Genomic DNA, 14,327 nt, shown 5'->3' on the forward strand with positions numbered 1-14,327 from the left:
TTAATACCCCAATAAGGGGAAAATTTATATTAATAATACATGATTGCCATTAATGACCCCAACCTCTATAAATAAGACTGGGGTATCTCCTAGTAAGGGGTTCGAATTTTAGAGAGAGAATCTTTGTAACTCAGTGCAATAAATACACTGCCTGCGAACACCATTGAAGCTTGCTTAAACAAGCTTCAAGCTCACTAAATATTAGAGACTCGTGGAATATGGCTCTTTTATAGCCAGAACCACGTAAAATCCTTGTGTTCTTTTCTATCATTTTCATTAAACTCTCGGATTAGGTTGATAGCCAAAAAGACAGTCAACATTTTGGTGCTTTCATTGAGAGCGTGAAGAAAGCTTTAAGAACATGGTCATGGTGACCACTCGGAGAAACACACTAGACGATGCAGCTCCTCTCGCTGGAGTTGAGGGAGGAGAAACTAGACATCCACCATCGCAGGACCTCCCTAAGATGGTGGAAGACTATGGCGAAAACGCCGAATACAACAACATAGACGACGAGTATTATGAGGAGCAATATCCTCAACCCATGGACGCGGAGGAGACGCCAGAAGTGGTGGCGCTCCGCGATCAGGTGGCCACTCAGTAGTAGAAACTTGACACCCAAGAGGTTAATACTGCCAACCTATAGGAGACGGTTAACGCCATGAGGGCTACTCTGGCGGCCCAAGGGCTGCGAGTGGGCCCCCATTGCGAAGTACCAACTAGGTAGCCAGCTGGTGTGCCACCTGTCGATCTAGCCGGTGTGCCTCCCGAGCACTCGGCTGATGTGGCGCAAGATTTGCCAACTGGCGTGTCCCCCGTGCACCCAGCTAGAGTTGGAGCCCCACCTGTGCCACAAGATCGTGGCAAGGGTAAGGTCGACGACAACCCTGCTCCCAAGCAAAAGAAGGCTCGTTTGACCCCCGAAGATAACTAGGCCTCGAGGCCAGCTAGTAAGGATAAAGGCTTAGGTGCCCGAGGACACCGCCAGTCTGTCAGTGCCCGTGGAGCCTAGGGCGTTTCGCCCAGGCACATTAACACGAATCGCGTGAGGCCTAGAGGTGGTGTCCCCCCAGCACCTCGCCATCACCACAGGAATATTGGCCAGGGAGCCAACAAGTGAAACATCTCCGTTAACCGAGAACGCGACATCAACATCTCGGTTAACAATGAAAATATTGAGTCTAATGGGGAAATGAAAGTAGCATACCCCGAGGGCAGTGGGGCATTCTGAGGTCAAATTGATCTCTGAGACACCCTGAAGGCTTATAGGTGTAACAAGGCTTTCGAGCGTGAACCCGGGAGGAAGGACCAATTAGACCTCCGAGACAGTCTCAACGCCCGAAAGAGTGATAAACTGACACAAAGTGCCAACCAAGACCGCAAACCCCTCCGTGCAGAGTTAGAGAGCTTAAAGAGGATCATGCTCAGAATGGCCCGACGATAGGGCCATGAATCTGACTCGGAGGATGAGGATGGGGAGCCGTGTGCTCCTCACATTGTGGAAGCCCCGTTACCGCGAGACTTTAATATGCCATCCATCACGTCTTATGATGGCAGCACGGATCCCACTGACCACCTTTCGAAGTTCAATAGGTTGATGTCGGTGCATCACGTCTTCGAAGATGCCAAGTGTCATGTGTTCCAGATAACCTTGATGGGACCAACAAATGAATGGTTCAAGAAACACAAGCCGGGATCCATTCATTTGTGGCATAAGCCGTGGTCTTCATTTCGAAGACTGTTCGTACCTGCTCAGAAGAAGAGCTTTGAGGTCAACGCTTTGACCAACATAAAGCAAGGACCCTTCGAGACCTTCAAAGCTTATATCAAGTGCTTCAAGGAAGAAGCTACGAGGACCAAGAGGGTCGACGACAGACAATAGCTAATGGCCTCGCAGGTCAGCATCTGTGCCAGGTCCCCGTTGTGGGATGACCTCCAGTGGAGAGGATGTCGTAGGCTCGACGACTTCATTCATCGAGCACAAGGTATATTAACTAGGAAGATGCCCAGATCAGAGAATTTGATGGGCACGTCACCTTTCCCGCTCTGATGACGCGAGTCCATGTGGCTTTAGGTACCCAATATCTGCCCTACACTCCGGCAAACATAGTGTGGCGGGAGCCCAGTCCAATTATCCTGCTAGCTGGCTTTAGTGTCGTGCCAGCCACTGGTTTCAGTGTCCTTTGACGGGATATGGAGCAGCACCCACGGGATACAATGCTTATTAGCCTGCATTCAGTGCTGGAGTTGTTGCAACATCCCAGCCCGCCGCACCTAGCTGAACCCCTAGCAGCAGTAGACGCGTGGGCATAGGCAAGGGCAGAAAGCCCAAGGGAAATGGGATAGTGCAGACGGGACAGGGAGCTACCCCCGACGAGAAGTACGTCTCATAGTACTTTGAGTACACTGACTTAGTGGACTCTCAGGAGAACATCTTTGTGGCCACTGAACAACATGTCCATTACCAGAAGCCACACCCTATTCAGAGAGACAAGGAAATGTGAGATCCCACAAATTTTTTCGTTTTCATAACGATGTGGAGCATCATACCAATGACTGCCGCCAACTCATGGATGAGGTTGAAAACCTCATCAAACTAGGATAACCCGGCAAGTATGCTCGGGATGGAGCACGCTAAGCTCAGGCCCCAGTCGCGAGAACACCCGCACAGCCCGCAGCTCCCCAGGCTCTGGGTACGGTGCCCGTAGCTCTGCAACAACAGATAGTCCACAGACCTCCCCCAGTGAATGGGAGAGTGGGGATCATCTCCGGAGGACCCCACTTGGAGGGCACCTCTCGAGGCTCGTAGAATAGGAATGTACGGGCCTTAAACCGTGATGATGAGGTGTTGGCATTAGCTCAATTTCCAGCCCAGATGCCAAGGATGACCGACTAAATCATCACATTCTCCGAGGACGATGCTCAGATAGTGCACTTTCTACACCACAATCCTTTGATGATCGAGAGCCAAGTTCCCAATAAGATGGTGGCTCAGATCCTGGTGGACAACGGGAGTTCAGTGAACATCCTGTTCAAGTCAGCCTACAAGAAGATTGGGTTGAACATAAGCGACCTGTCCTCGTGCACCTCGACTCTATATGGTTTCTCGAGGGAAGGTCTTATACCAATGGGCCAGATCAAGCTGCCCAAGACACTTGGAGAAGTGCCCCGCCTGACCTTTAAGTACTGAACCTTCGTGAGGGTGGATTGCTCCTCGACATATAACGCCATCTTGGGGCATCCAATGTAATGCCATGGATAGCCAAGGCCATTACACTGTGTCTTTTAAATAGTGTTGGACTTGCTAATCAAGTCATTTGGATACAAACGTGTTACTAAGATTATTTAACAGATTAGGGTTAAAAGATTTTGATCGTAGGAATAGTTGTTTTCATTAAAAAGTTTGAGTCTATACATGGGATCCCAAAAAAAAGTGTTAACAAGGCATATACAACATCCAAAATAATTACAAGGTAAGCCGGCCTAAGCGACAAAATTAAGTTGGCTCTAGTCCTTGTTGATCCCTTGGCCGTGGCAGTCGAGTAGCTGCAAATGTACACGCCGCCCCCAAAGCTCTCAAACTCACGACTTGTGCAACTTTCCCTCTCCCTTACCTGCACCACGTAGCACCTGTGAGCCAAGGCTCAGCAATAAAACTTAATTCACAAACACAAACGAACAATAATATATAAATAGTAAACTTAAATCATTCAATTCAATAATAACATGACATAAGAAATAAGCTAGGCAGTGACAATCTACTCAATCCAACATATTCAATCTCAACATTCAATACAGTTAGTTAAGTGAAAACGATACTTCTGTTTATTTTAGTGACGTTCAGGCCCGATGCCATTAGGTTGAGTCCTCTGGTCATATAGCTGACCCCAGCACACTTAAGCCAAGTTGCATTCCGCACACTTAACGTCAGCCTTGACTCCCTTAGGTCGGACTTTCAGATCAAATATAAACAAACCAATAGATTGCAGAACACGCGATTGGTTGCAACATATAACAAGCATGCCTATCCAGATATTATCAAATACAAATATAATCACATTCTCACATATAATCATATTTGATAATAGGGGTCTAAGCCCCGATCACAACCCGGGTTCAGTTTTCTTACCTCGAGTCCTGAGCTGAAATTATAAGACGATCCTGAGTACGATCCTTAATCCCGAGCCTTAGCGGTATAACCTAGTCACAATGCGATAATGGATAACCATTAAAACCTAAACCAATTAAAAGCTTCAAAATAATATACTAGCCTCCGGGACCTCGAATTCTACTAAACCGGGTAGTAGAATCCTTCTCGAGCACTTAGGTTTGAGTTCCCAAGCCTAAAAACCCTATTTGACCAACATTTTCTATATGAGCCGGGATGCTCCTCAGAGGTGTCGCAACCCTCTACAAGTCAGAGAGCATTCTAAGGCAAATTACTAGACACGCACCGCGACGCTAAGGCAATTTAGCGAATCCCCTTAGGCCTCTGAGTTCATGCGGGCCGAGGCACTCAAGAACAAAGCAGCAGTGCGATCCCGCGAACTCATAAACTCCAACATTTTTCCTAAACTAAATTCATCAAAATCTATCCCAAACAAAAACTATACCAAGAATTGAGCCCCAGAATATCTTCACTACACTCAGAGCAATAGATAAACCCAAAAATTTAACAAAAAACCTCATCATAATTCAAACTTAATCCATTGAGTTCAAAACTCAAAACACTCAAGAAACCAGACCAAGAACTTAATCATAACAAGGTTTAGAGCTTACCCCAGCTATGGATTGCGACCCTGAATTATTCCCTACTCCAATCCCAGATTCAATCCACAAATTCTCAAGCTCCTTCCTTCCCAAAGATCAAAACGAGAGAGAGAGAGAGAGAGAGAGAGAGAGAGAGAGAGCTGAGAGATTGTTTTTTTTTTTTTTTTCTGGTTGTTTCTCAGAGTTACCTAAGCCTATCCTAGGCTTAGAGAATGACTAAAATGCCATTGGACTTATCCTTAGCCTCTTAATGCCTTCAAGGGAAAAACCCATCATTTACCACATTTTCGGCTAATCCTGAAGTGGTCCTATAAATTCCCAATTAACCCTAACGTGCCCAAATAATCACCAAATAACTACCAGTTAACCGATAAGTCCCAATTACATACTAAGTCCCCGAAATACCCTTAGGCTCACCCCGAGCCGGGCATTTGACCCCATTGTGACTATTTTGCTAATCCGCTCACTAGGATTGCCTAGAGTCGAATATTGCAAGTATATCCACATACCAATGTGGTCTCAATCATTTAACACATATAATCACATTTATACCCTCAACACGTCAAAATTACCAATATGCCCTTATTAACAAGAGCTAGCCCACATGCATATTTAATACATATAAACATGCACATATATTCATATTACCATATAAATCATGTATGCCACATAGTCACACATTTAATCAATTAATTCCACATATAAATATATCCAATTGTGCCCTCCCGACCAACTAATAGGGGAACTAGGCCTTATTAGAAAATTTGGGATGTTACAACTATCCCCTCCTAGTGAGAATTTCGTCCTCGAAATTTACCTGAATAACTCAGGATGCTGATCCTACATAAACGACTCTAACTCCCAGGTCGCTTCCTCGACCTTGCTATTCCTCCATAAGACTTTAACTAGAGGAATCATCTTGTTCCTTATAACATTTTCCTTTCTGTTTAGGATCTGCACTGGTAGCTCCTCATAGGACAAGTCTGTCTGTAGCTCCAGATCCTCATATCCCAATACATGGGTCGTATCTGACACATACTTCTGAAGCATTGAGATGTGAAACACATCATGAACTCCTTATAATAATGAGGGTAGTGCCAATCTATAGGCTACCTATCCGATCCTCTCCAGGATCTCAAAAGGTCCTATGAACCTAGGGCTCAGCTTGCCCTTCTTTCCAAATCTCTTTACTCCCCACAATGGAAAAACTCGCAGAAATACGTGGTCCCTTACCTGGAACTCCACGTCCCTACGCTTAGGGTCAGCGTAGCTTTTTTATCTGCTCTATGAAGCGAGCATTCGAGCTCGGATCTTCTCAATAGCTTCATCGGTCTTCTGAACCATCTCTGGACCCAAATACTTCCTTTTCCCCATCTCTTCCCAATGAATGGGTGACCTACACTTCCTTCCATACAACATCTTGTATGGTGCCACTCTAATTGTTGACTGATAACTGCTATTGTATGAAAACTCAATCAACGAGAGATACTTACTCCAAGATCTCTAGAAGTCTAGCACACATGCTCTAAGCATGTCTTCCAATATGTGAATCGTCCTCTCAGACTGCTTGTCTATCTGAGGATGAAAGACTGTACGGAACTTCAACTATGTCCCCATAGCCTTCTGTAAGCTACCCCAAAACTTGGAAGTAAATATGGGATCCTACTATGATACTATAGATTTTGGAACCCCATGGAGACGGACAATCTCCCTCACATACAGCTCCGCATATTGGTCCACAATATAGTTTGTCCTCACTGGTAGAAAATGAGCTGACTTGGTATATCTGTCCACTATCACCCATACCGAGTCATGTTGCCTCACTGTCCTGGGCAAGCCCCCTACAAAGTCCATAGTAACGTCTTCCCACTTCCACTCAGAAATACCTAAAGGCTGTAACAACCCCGCTGGTCGCTGGTGTTCAACCTTCACCTGTTGGCAGGTTAGACATCTTGCTACATAGTCGACCACGTCCTTCTTCATCCCAAACCACCAATATAATGACCTGAGATCCTGATACATCTTCGTGGTGCATGGATGTAAGGAATACGGTGTGGTATGAGATTCGTCTAGGATCTCTCGTCTGATACCTATATCCACCAGAACACAGATCTAATCCTTGTATCTCAGCAAACCTATCTCTGAAATGGAAATAATCCTTAGCTACTCCAGCTATGACATCCCCTCTAATCTTCTTCAACTGTGTAACACTCATCTGGCCTACTTTTATTCTCTCCAAGAGGGTGGACTGCAATGTAATATTGGCCAACTGGCCCACTGCCAATTCTATCTTCTCTCTGGTCATATTTTTTGCCAATTCCTTAGATATTTGCTTCGAACTGGACATCTGTCCTTGGCCCCTCTGACTGAAAGCGTCTGCCACTACATTGGCTTTCCCTAGGTTTAAAGGATCTCACAGTCATATTCCTCTACCACCTCTAGCCAATGTCTTTGTCTCATATTCAGGTCCTTCTGGGTGAAGAAATACTTCAAACTCTTGTGATTGGTGTATATCTCGCACTTCTCTCCATAAAATAGTGTTGCCACACTTTTAGTGCGAATACCACCGCTGCTAACTCCAAATCACGAGTAGGGTACCGTTGCTCATATTCCTTCAGCCCTCGACACTGGTTCTGTACCTGGTGCTAACTCGATGACGAAATTGATCTCTCGGTGCGGTGGCAGTCCCAGTAAGTCCTCAGGGAACATATCTAAGAGCTCACATACCAACCTGTTCCCCTCTGGTCCCATTGGTATGACCCTAGTGGTGTCCACCACACTAGCTAGAAGTCCTATACAACCTCCTTGTAATAGGTCTCTAGCCCTCAATGCTGATATCTTGGGAATGAGGGGTCCATGCATAGTGCCAACAAAAACAAAGGGGTCTTCAACCGCAGGCTAAAATGTTACCATCTTCTTCTTGTAGTCTATAGTCGCCCCATACCTGACTAACCAATCCATCCCCAAAATCATGTCGAACTCATCCATACCAAACTCAATCAAGTCTACTAACAGTTCCCTATTGTCCACGATGACTAGTAATGACCTAACCCATCTCCTAGAAACTACCAGCTCCCCTGTAGGCAATATAGTCCCAAATTTTCTAGAAACAAATGAATGTGTAGCGCCAGAGTCAATCAATACAGTATATAAGGTGCCAACACTAGAAAGTTGACCTGTTACCACCGAGGGACTAGCCTTAGCCTCCACCTGAGTGTAACGTCCCAAATTTGCTAATAAGGCTTAGTGCCTTGATTAGCATGCCAAGATGGCAATAATTGATTTAATTATGTTATTACATGGATTAAATGATTATGTGATTAGAGATGCATGTTTAGGTGAATTAAATATGCATGTGGGCCCATTTTGGTTAATAAGGGCATATTTGTAATTTTGGCTTGTTGAGGGCATAAATGTAAATTATATATGTGTTGTGCTTGAGACCACGAGATTGTGGAGATTTATTTTTGATGTTTGATCCAAGACGGTCCTAGGGAGCGGAATAGCAAAATAGTCACAACAGGGTCGAATACCCGGCTCGGGGTGAGCCTAGGGGTATATTGGGAATGTAGCACATGTTCGGCGTTATCGGGTAGTGACTTAGTGATTATTTTGGTAAGTCGGGATTAAATGGGGATTTATAGGAATATTCGAGGAATTAGCGGGATGTGGAAAAAGACAATTTTGCCCTTGGTGGTGTTAGAAGGGTTAAGGATAGGTTAGAGGCATTGTGGTCTTTTGCACTGTGGGATAGACTTAGCCTTAGCCTTAAGAATTCTGTAGAATGAGCCAGAAATTAGAAAAAACACACCTCAACCTTCTCTCTGTCTCTCTACTCGGTTCTCTCTCTTTCTCTCTCTTTAATGTGCTTGGAGCTTTGGTGAATTCTTTGAGGAATTGGCTGAGAATTCAGGTTGGGGACTTGGGAAAACAAGCTAGAAGTTTTGGGGAATTAGGCCAAGGTCAAAATCATCATAGAGGTAAGGTCTAGAGAAAGATTTCTTCATGAATTTCTCTGTTTGTTATCCCTCAAAAATCCAGAGATGATGAGGCAAATGAAAAAGCGGCATGTGGCATCACAAATCAGGGAAAAACGATGAAGTATTGAAAAAAGACCCATGATAAAAAAAAGATAGGTCCAGGACCTATAGAAAGTCAACCAGGCCTAAACCCCCTAGGGGTGGTTGGCCTGGCATTGGCCCCCTAGGGGTGGTCTGCCTGACCCCAACCCCTAGGGGTGGTCGACCTAAGCATGCCCAAGAACCCCTTAGGGTGGTCGACCCACTATATTCTTCATAGGGTGGTCGGCCTACACTCCCAAAGAAACTTCACTGGGTAAAACTCACGCTCGTTCAAATTGAGATCAACAGGCCTATCACCCAACAAATCAACAGGCCTAGCACCCAGAAGATCACAGGCCTTGCACCCAGAGGGCCAATGGGTCTAGCACCAAAGCTCTAAAGGGTCTTCGAGCCTAGCACCTAAGTCTCATAAACCAATCAAGACTTAGCATTTTCTCGAAGGTCTCAATCGTGCATTATTGACCACGATCCAGAGAATCCAACGGGGTGAGCCACGATCATAATCATGGGAGGGTGGACACGTATCTTTATTCTAAATGATTGTGTACCAAACCACGATCCCCACTCTTACTGATCATGTAACAACCTCTTAGTATTATAAATAGAGGATCCAGGGCTTCATTTCAAGGGATCTCTTTTTCTGGAATTTTTGGATCAATCTTTTGGACAAACTTGTGAGGACTGAACTCTGAGTTGATCATTGTAATTGTCTATCGAGAAATTCAACACTAAAGATTAAGTGGATTAGGTTATTACTGTTCGGAAGAATAGGGCTGAACCACTATAAATTCCTGTGTGTTTTTGTTTAGAAATTTATACTCTGTCGTATATTAGATTCATTCCGTCCAAAAGGTGTCGTATATTGCATACGACCGTTGGCCAATTTCACAGGTTAACATTTTGGTGCTTTCATTGAGAGTACGAAATAAAGAAATATACTTTCATCATTTTTACGATGCCTCCAAAATCCAGTCAGACAAAAAAGACGGCTCTCAGGATCCCTTCGATCCCGTTAACAAACCTTAGGTGGAGGTTGGAGACCAACCTGCTGCAGAAGATCCACAGGATGCTCACAAGGAGGAGATGGCGCACTTTCTGGCGAGGCAGGAGGCCTTTGCAATAGAAATTGCCCTCCAGTGGGAGACTATGGAACGACAACGATGGCAGATAGATGAGCAGGTTCAGAGGATGATCCAAAGGGAGTAGGAAGTTGACAGGAGGCACAAGGAGGCTGCTGTGGCCCTTGAGGCGGCTACCCAGTTAGCCCGAGCTAACGCTGAAGCCGCTGCTCAAGCGATGAGGGAGGCTCAGGCCAAAGCAGTAGGAATTCGATACAGTAGAAACAGGGAGTTCCAGGGGAGGAGTCAAACCCCAAGGACGCTCTCAGAGCCACTTTCCTAGAGACAGGATGAAGAGGCACAGTCGAAGACTGCGTCCTCCATGACTAAGAAGAATAACACTTTATTTCGGAGTAAGAGTGTTACCAACCCGAAGGCCCCCTCCTAGGGGGACAGACGAAACAACGTAGGAGATGAGGGTCAAACATCTGAGAGGCATGACAGGAATGGAAATGGCCGCTCAAAGTCTCAAAGTCATGTAGGAGGAGAGGGTCGGGGGCAAGGTCGCACCAACAAGGGCAAGGCGGACCTACCACCCCTACACCCTCAGTCTCGCAAGGGAAAAGAATCGATGAACAACACCAATACCTCGTTTGATAGACTTGGGAAAGATGCACAACCTTAGGATCTGAGGGAGGTCATCAACAAGAGGACTAGCGCTCCGGAGGGGGTACCAGGGAGTCTACCCCACCTGGAGCAGCGATCCCACCAGCAGTGCAGGCTCAAATAGATGCATTCGTCATGGTTGTTCAAGGTCTGACAAAGAAACCTTCTGATATTGAGCTGGCTCATAGAACTGTGAGTCTCTTCACTGCCAAGATCAAAGCTGCTCAACCACCACCGAAATACAAGACCCTGAAACTTCCAACATACACTGGGAAGGAGGACCCAGTACGACACATTGGAAAGTTCGAGGATCAGATGGAGTTACTCGATGTGGGGCATGATTATAGGTGCAGGGTATTCCCTACCACTCTCTCTGACTCAACTCAAGAATGGTATTGGAAATTCAAACCTAGATCCATAACTTCCCGGGAGCAGTTTAGGAAGGAATTTTTCAAGGTCTTTAGTGCCGGACAAATTTAACCATTTTATGCCAATCAACTAGCTGACATCAAGCAAGGGAAGGATGAATCCCTGAAGGACTACATCCAAATATTCATGAGAGAGGAAAACTGAGCTTCCACAGTAGGAGATGAAGGGAAGTTCATTGCCATCTCGGCAGGAATAATTTATCGTAGTCCCTTGTGGGATAGCATACACAGGAGCCCCATCAATACCTTGTAGGAGTTCCTGGACCGAGCAGAAAAATACATGAAGCTAGATGACGCTATCATGAAGGAAGAAAAAAGGATAAACAATCCAACAACTACCTAGACAGACAAGAATGACACAAACCCTCAGGGGGGCAATGGGGGCAACAATAAAAAAAGAGTACCTCAGGGGCCGAGCAGGGTTGAGAAAAGAAAGCTAAGTCAGCATTAGCCGAAAAAAACCTAAGGTTCACAAATTATACCGTCTTGACTACATCAAGGGATGAGGTTTACTTGGCAACATACCATGAGGTACCATGCCGAAAGCCACCACCCTTGTGTTTAGAACGAATGCAAACAGTTGAAAGATGAGATAGAGTTTCTCCTCCGATCAGGAAAACTCTCGAGGTACCGAGTCAAGACCGAAACCCCGAGTAGGAATCCAGAGTTCCGAAGTCAGAGGAGTCCACCACTGGAGCCAGCGGTCGTGGACGTCACATTGGATACTATATGTGGGGGGCCCCACATAGCAGACAACAGTAACAATGCTCGTGAGCGATATGTAAGGACCCTAAGACATGAGGTAGGGGGTCTTCCCAGTGCATGACAGTCGAGGAACGGTCTCCAAAAATCCAAAGTTTGAAAGTGAAACTCTCACTTTTACGGAGGTGACGTCATCGATCCTTGCTTTGGGGATGACGTCATGGGGGTAGGACCAGTCGAAGACATTCACGAAGTCCGACTAGATGAGGAGGACCCGACTAGAGTAATTAAAGTCGAGAAGGAGCTAAAGGTGAAAATCGAAGCACGGTTGGTAGAGTTTTTGAAGAAGAACCAGGAAAGCTTTGCCAGGTCACATAAGGACATGGTTGGAATTTCTCCATTCGTGATAAGCCATGTCCTCAATGTGGACAAGAACTACGCCTCGGTGCAACAAAAGTGGAGACTGCTTGACAAAGACCGATCTCAAGCCCTGAAGGAGGAGGTTAAGTGGCTAAAGGAAAATGGTTTTATAAGGGAGGCTTACTACCCAGATTGGGTATCAAACCTCGTGCTGGTCCCAAAGCCAAACGGGAAGTGGAAGACATGCGTGGACTTCACAGATATGAACAAGGCCTGCCCCAAAGACTGCTTCCCACTACCCAGAATAGACCAACTGGTCGATGCAACTGCAGGACATGAAATACTCTTATTCAAGGATGTATATTCTGGGTATAATAAAATAAGTATGCTCCCTCTCGGCGAGGAACATACAGGCTTCTGGACAGACAAGGGATTGTACTGTTATAAGATGATTCCATTCGGCTTGAAGAATGAAGGAACCACCTACCATCGTTTAGTGAATGGCATGTTCCGAGACTTGATCGACAAAAATATGGAGGTATATGTCGATGACATGTTGGTCAAGTCCAAAGAAGCTGGAGGGCATGTTCAAGACTTGGAGGAATGCTTTGCAATACTTAGAAAGTATACCATGAAGTTTAACCTTCTCAAGTGCTCCTTTGGGGTTGGTTCTGGTAAGTTTCTCGGATACATAGTCAATTCACGTTGAATTGAGGCTAACCTCGAGATGATCAAAGCATTGATCGACATGAAGTCACCTACCACAATCAAAGAAGTGCAAAGCTTAATAGGGAGAGTAGTTGCCCTCAGTAGGTTCATATCAAAGTCTACGGACAAGTGTGTCCCTTTCTTTAACTTACTGAGGGGCAGCAAGAAGATCCAATGGACTGAGGAGTGCGAGAAAGCTTTCCAAGCCTTGAAGGGGCATCTCGCTCAACCTCCCATCATAGTGAAGCCAGTAGATGGTGAAGTACTATTCTTCTATTTGGTAATCACCGAGCATGCAATCAGCACTGCTTTGGTAAAAGAAGAGAACATATTACAACACCCTGTGTACTATATCAGTAAAAGGCTAGTTGGTGCGGAGTCTAGGTATTCCCCTCTTGAAAATCTAGCCTACTGTTTAGTAATCGCCTCTCGAAAGCTGAGTCCATACTTCCAAGCTCACTCGATTCGAGTCCTGATCGATCAACCGCTGAGACAAGTTCTTCAGAAACCAAAGGCCTCGGGCCAATTACTCAAGTGGGTAGTGGAACTAGGACAGTTTGATATCACTTATCATTCGAGGATGGCAATAAAAGGACATTCATTGGCAGACTTCATAATCGAAGGCACCAACCTTGAAGACTCTTACTACCAATCAGAGAATGAAGATACTGAGAAGGAAGGAGATACTCCTACATGGAAGTTATATGTTGATGGAGCATTCAATGAACACAACTCAGGAGAATCATCGAATTCACTGCGCTCTCAGATTTGGATTCAACGTTTTAAACATTGAGGTTGAGTACAAGGTATTATTAGCCGGATTACGCTTATCTCGAGATGTGCATGCACAGTCCCTGGAGATATCCAGCGATTCCTAGCAAGTGGTGTACCAGGTATTGGGGGAGTATCAAGCTAAGGGACTTAGGATGGTGCTGTACCTGAACAAGGTGAAGGACTTGTTGACACAGTTCAAGAGATACTCGATTACACAAGTCCTGAGGGAGCATAATGCCAATGCTGATGCCTTAGCCAAGCTTGACAATGCCAAAGATGCAGACACCCTGAGCGTCATTCCCGTCGAATACTTGGCGGAAAGAAGCATAACCGAGTAGGAGGCACTACCTATTGAGCTAGCAGATATGTGGATGACCCCTATTATTAACTATCTCAACCAAGGAGTAGTATCCAGTGATCGGAATAAAGCAAGGAAGTTGGTGAGACAAGCTGCGTGATATATGATAATCGAAGGGTTCCTGTACCGGCGAGGGTACTCCCTACCACTGCTAAGGTGTGTTGCACCCAACCAGTTAAAGTGGTTAATGATCGAGGTACACGAAGGGTTTTGTGGAGATCACGCTGGGGACAGAGCCTATCAACGAAAATCCTAAGACAACGTTACTTTTGGCCAACATTGAACGAAGACTCGAAGGAGTATGTCAAAAGATGCCACAAATGTCAGATGTTCTCCAAGATACCCTGGGCGACACCTAATGAATTAACACAAATACAAAGCTGTAACGCCCTGGATAGCCAAGACCGTTACACTGTGTGTT

This window comes from Humulus lupulus, chromosome 5 (genome assembly GCF_963169125.1).
Source record: "Humulus lupulus chromosome 5, drHumLupu1.1, whole genome shotgun sequence".
Lineage (NCBI taxonomy): Eukaryota > Viridiplantae > Streptophyta > Magnoliopsida > Rosales > Cannabaceae > Humulus > Humulus lupulus.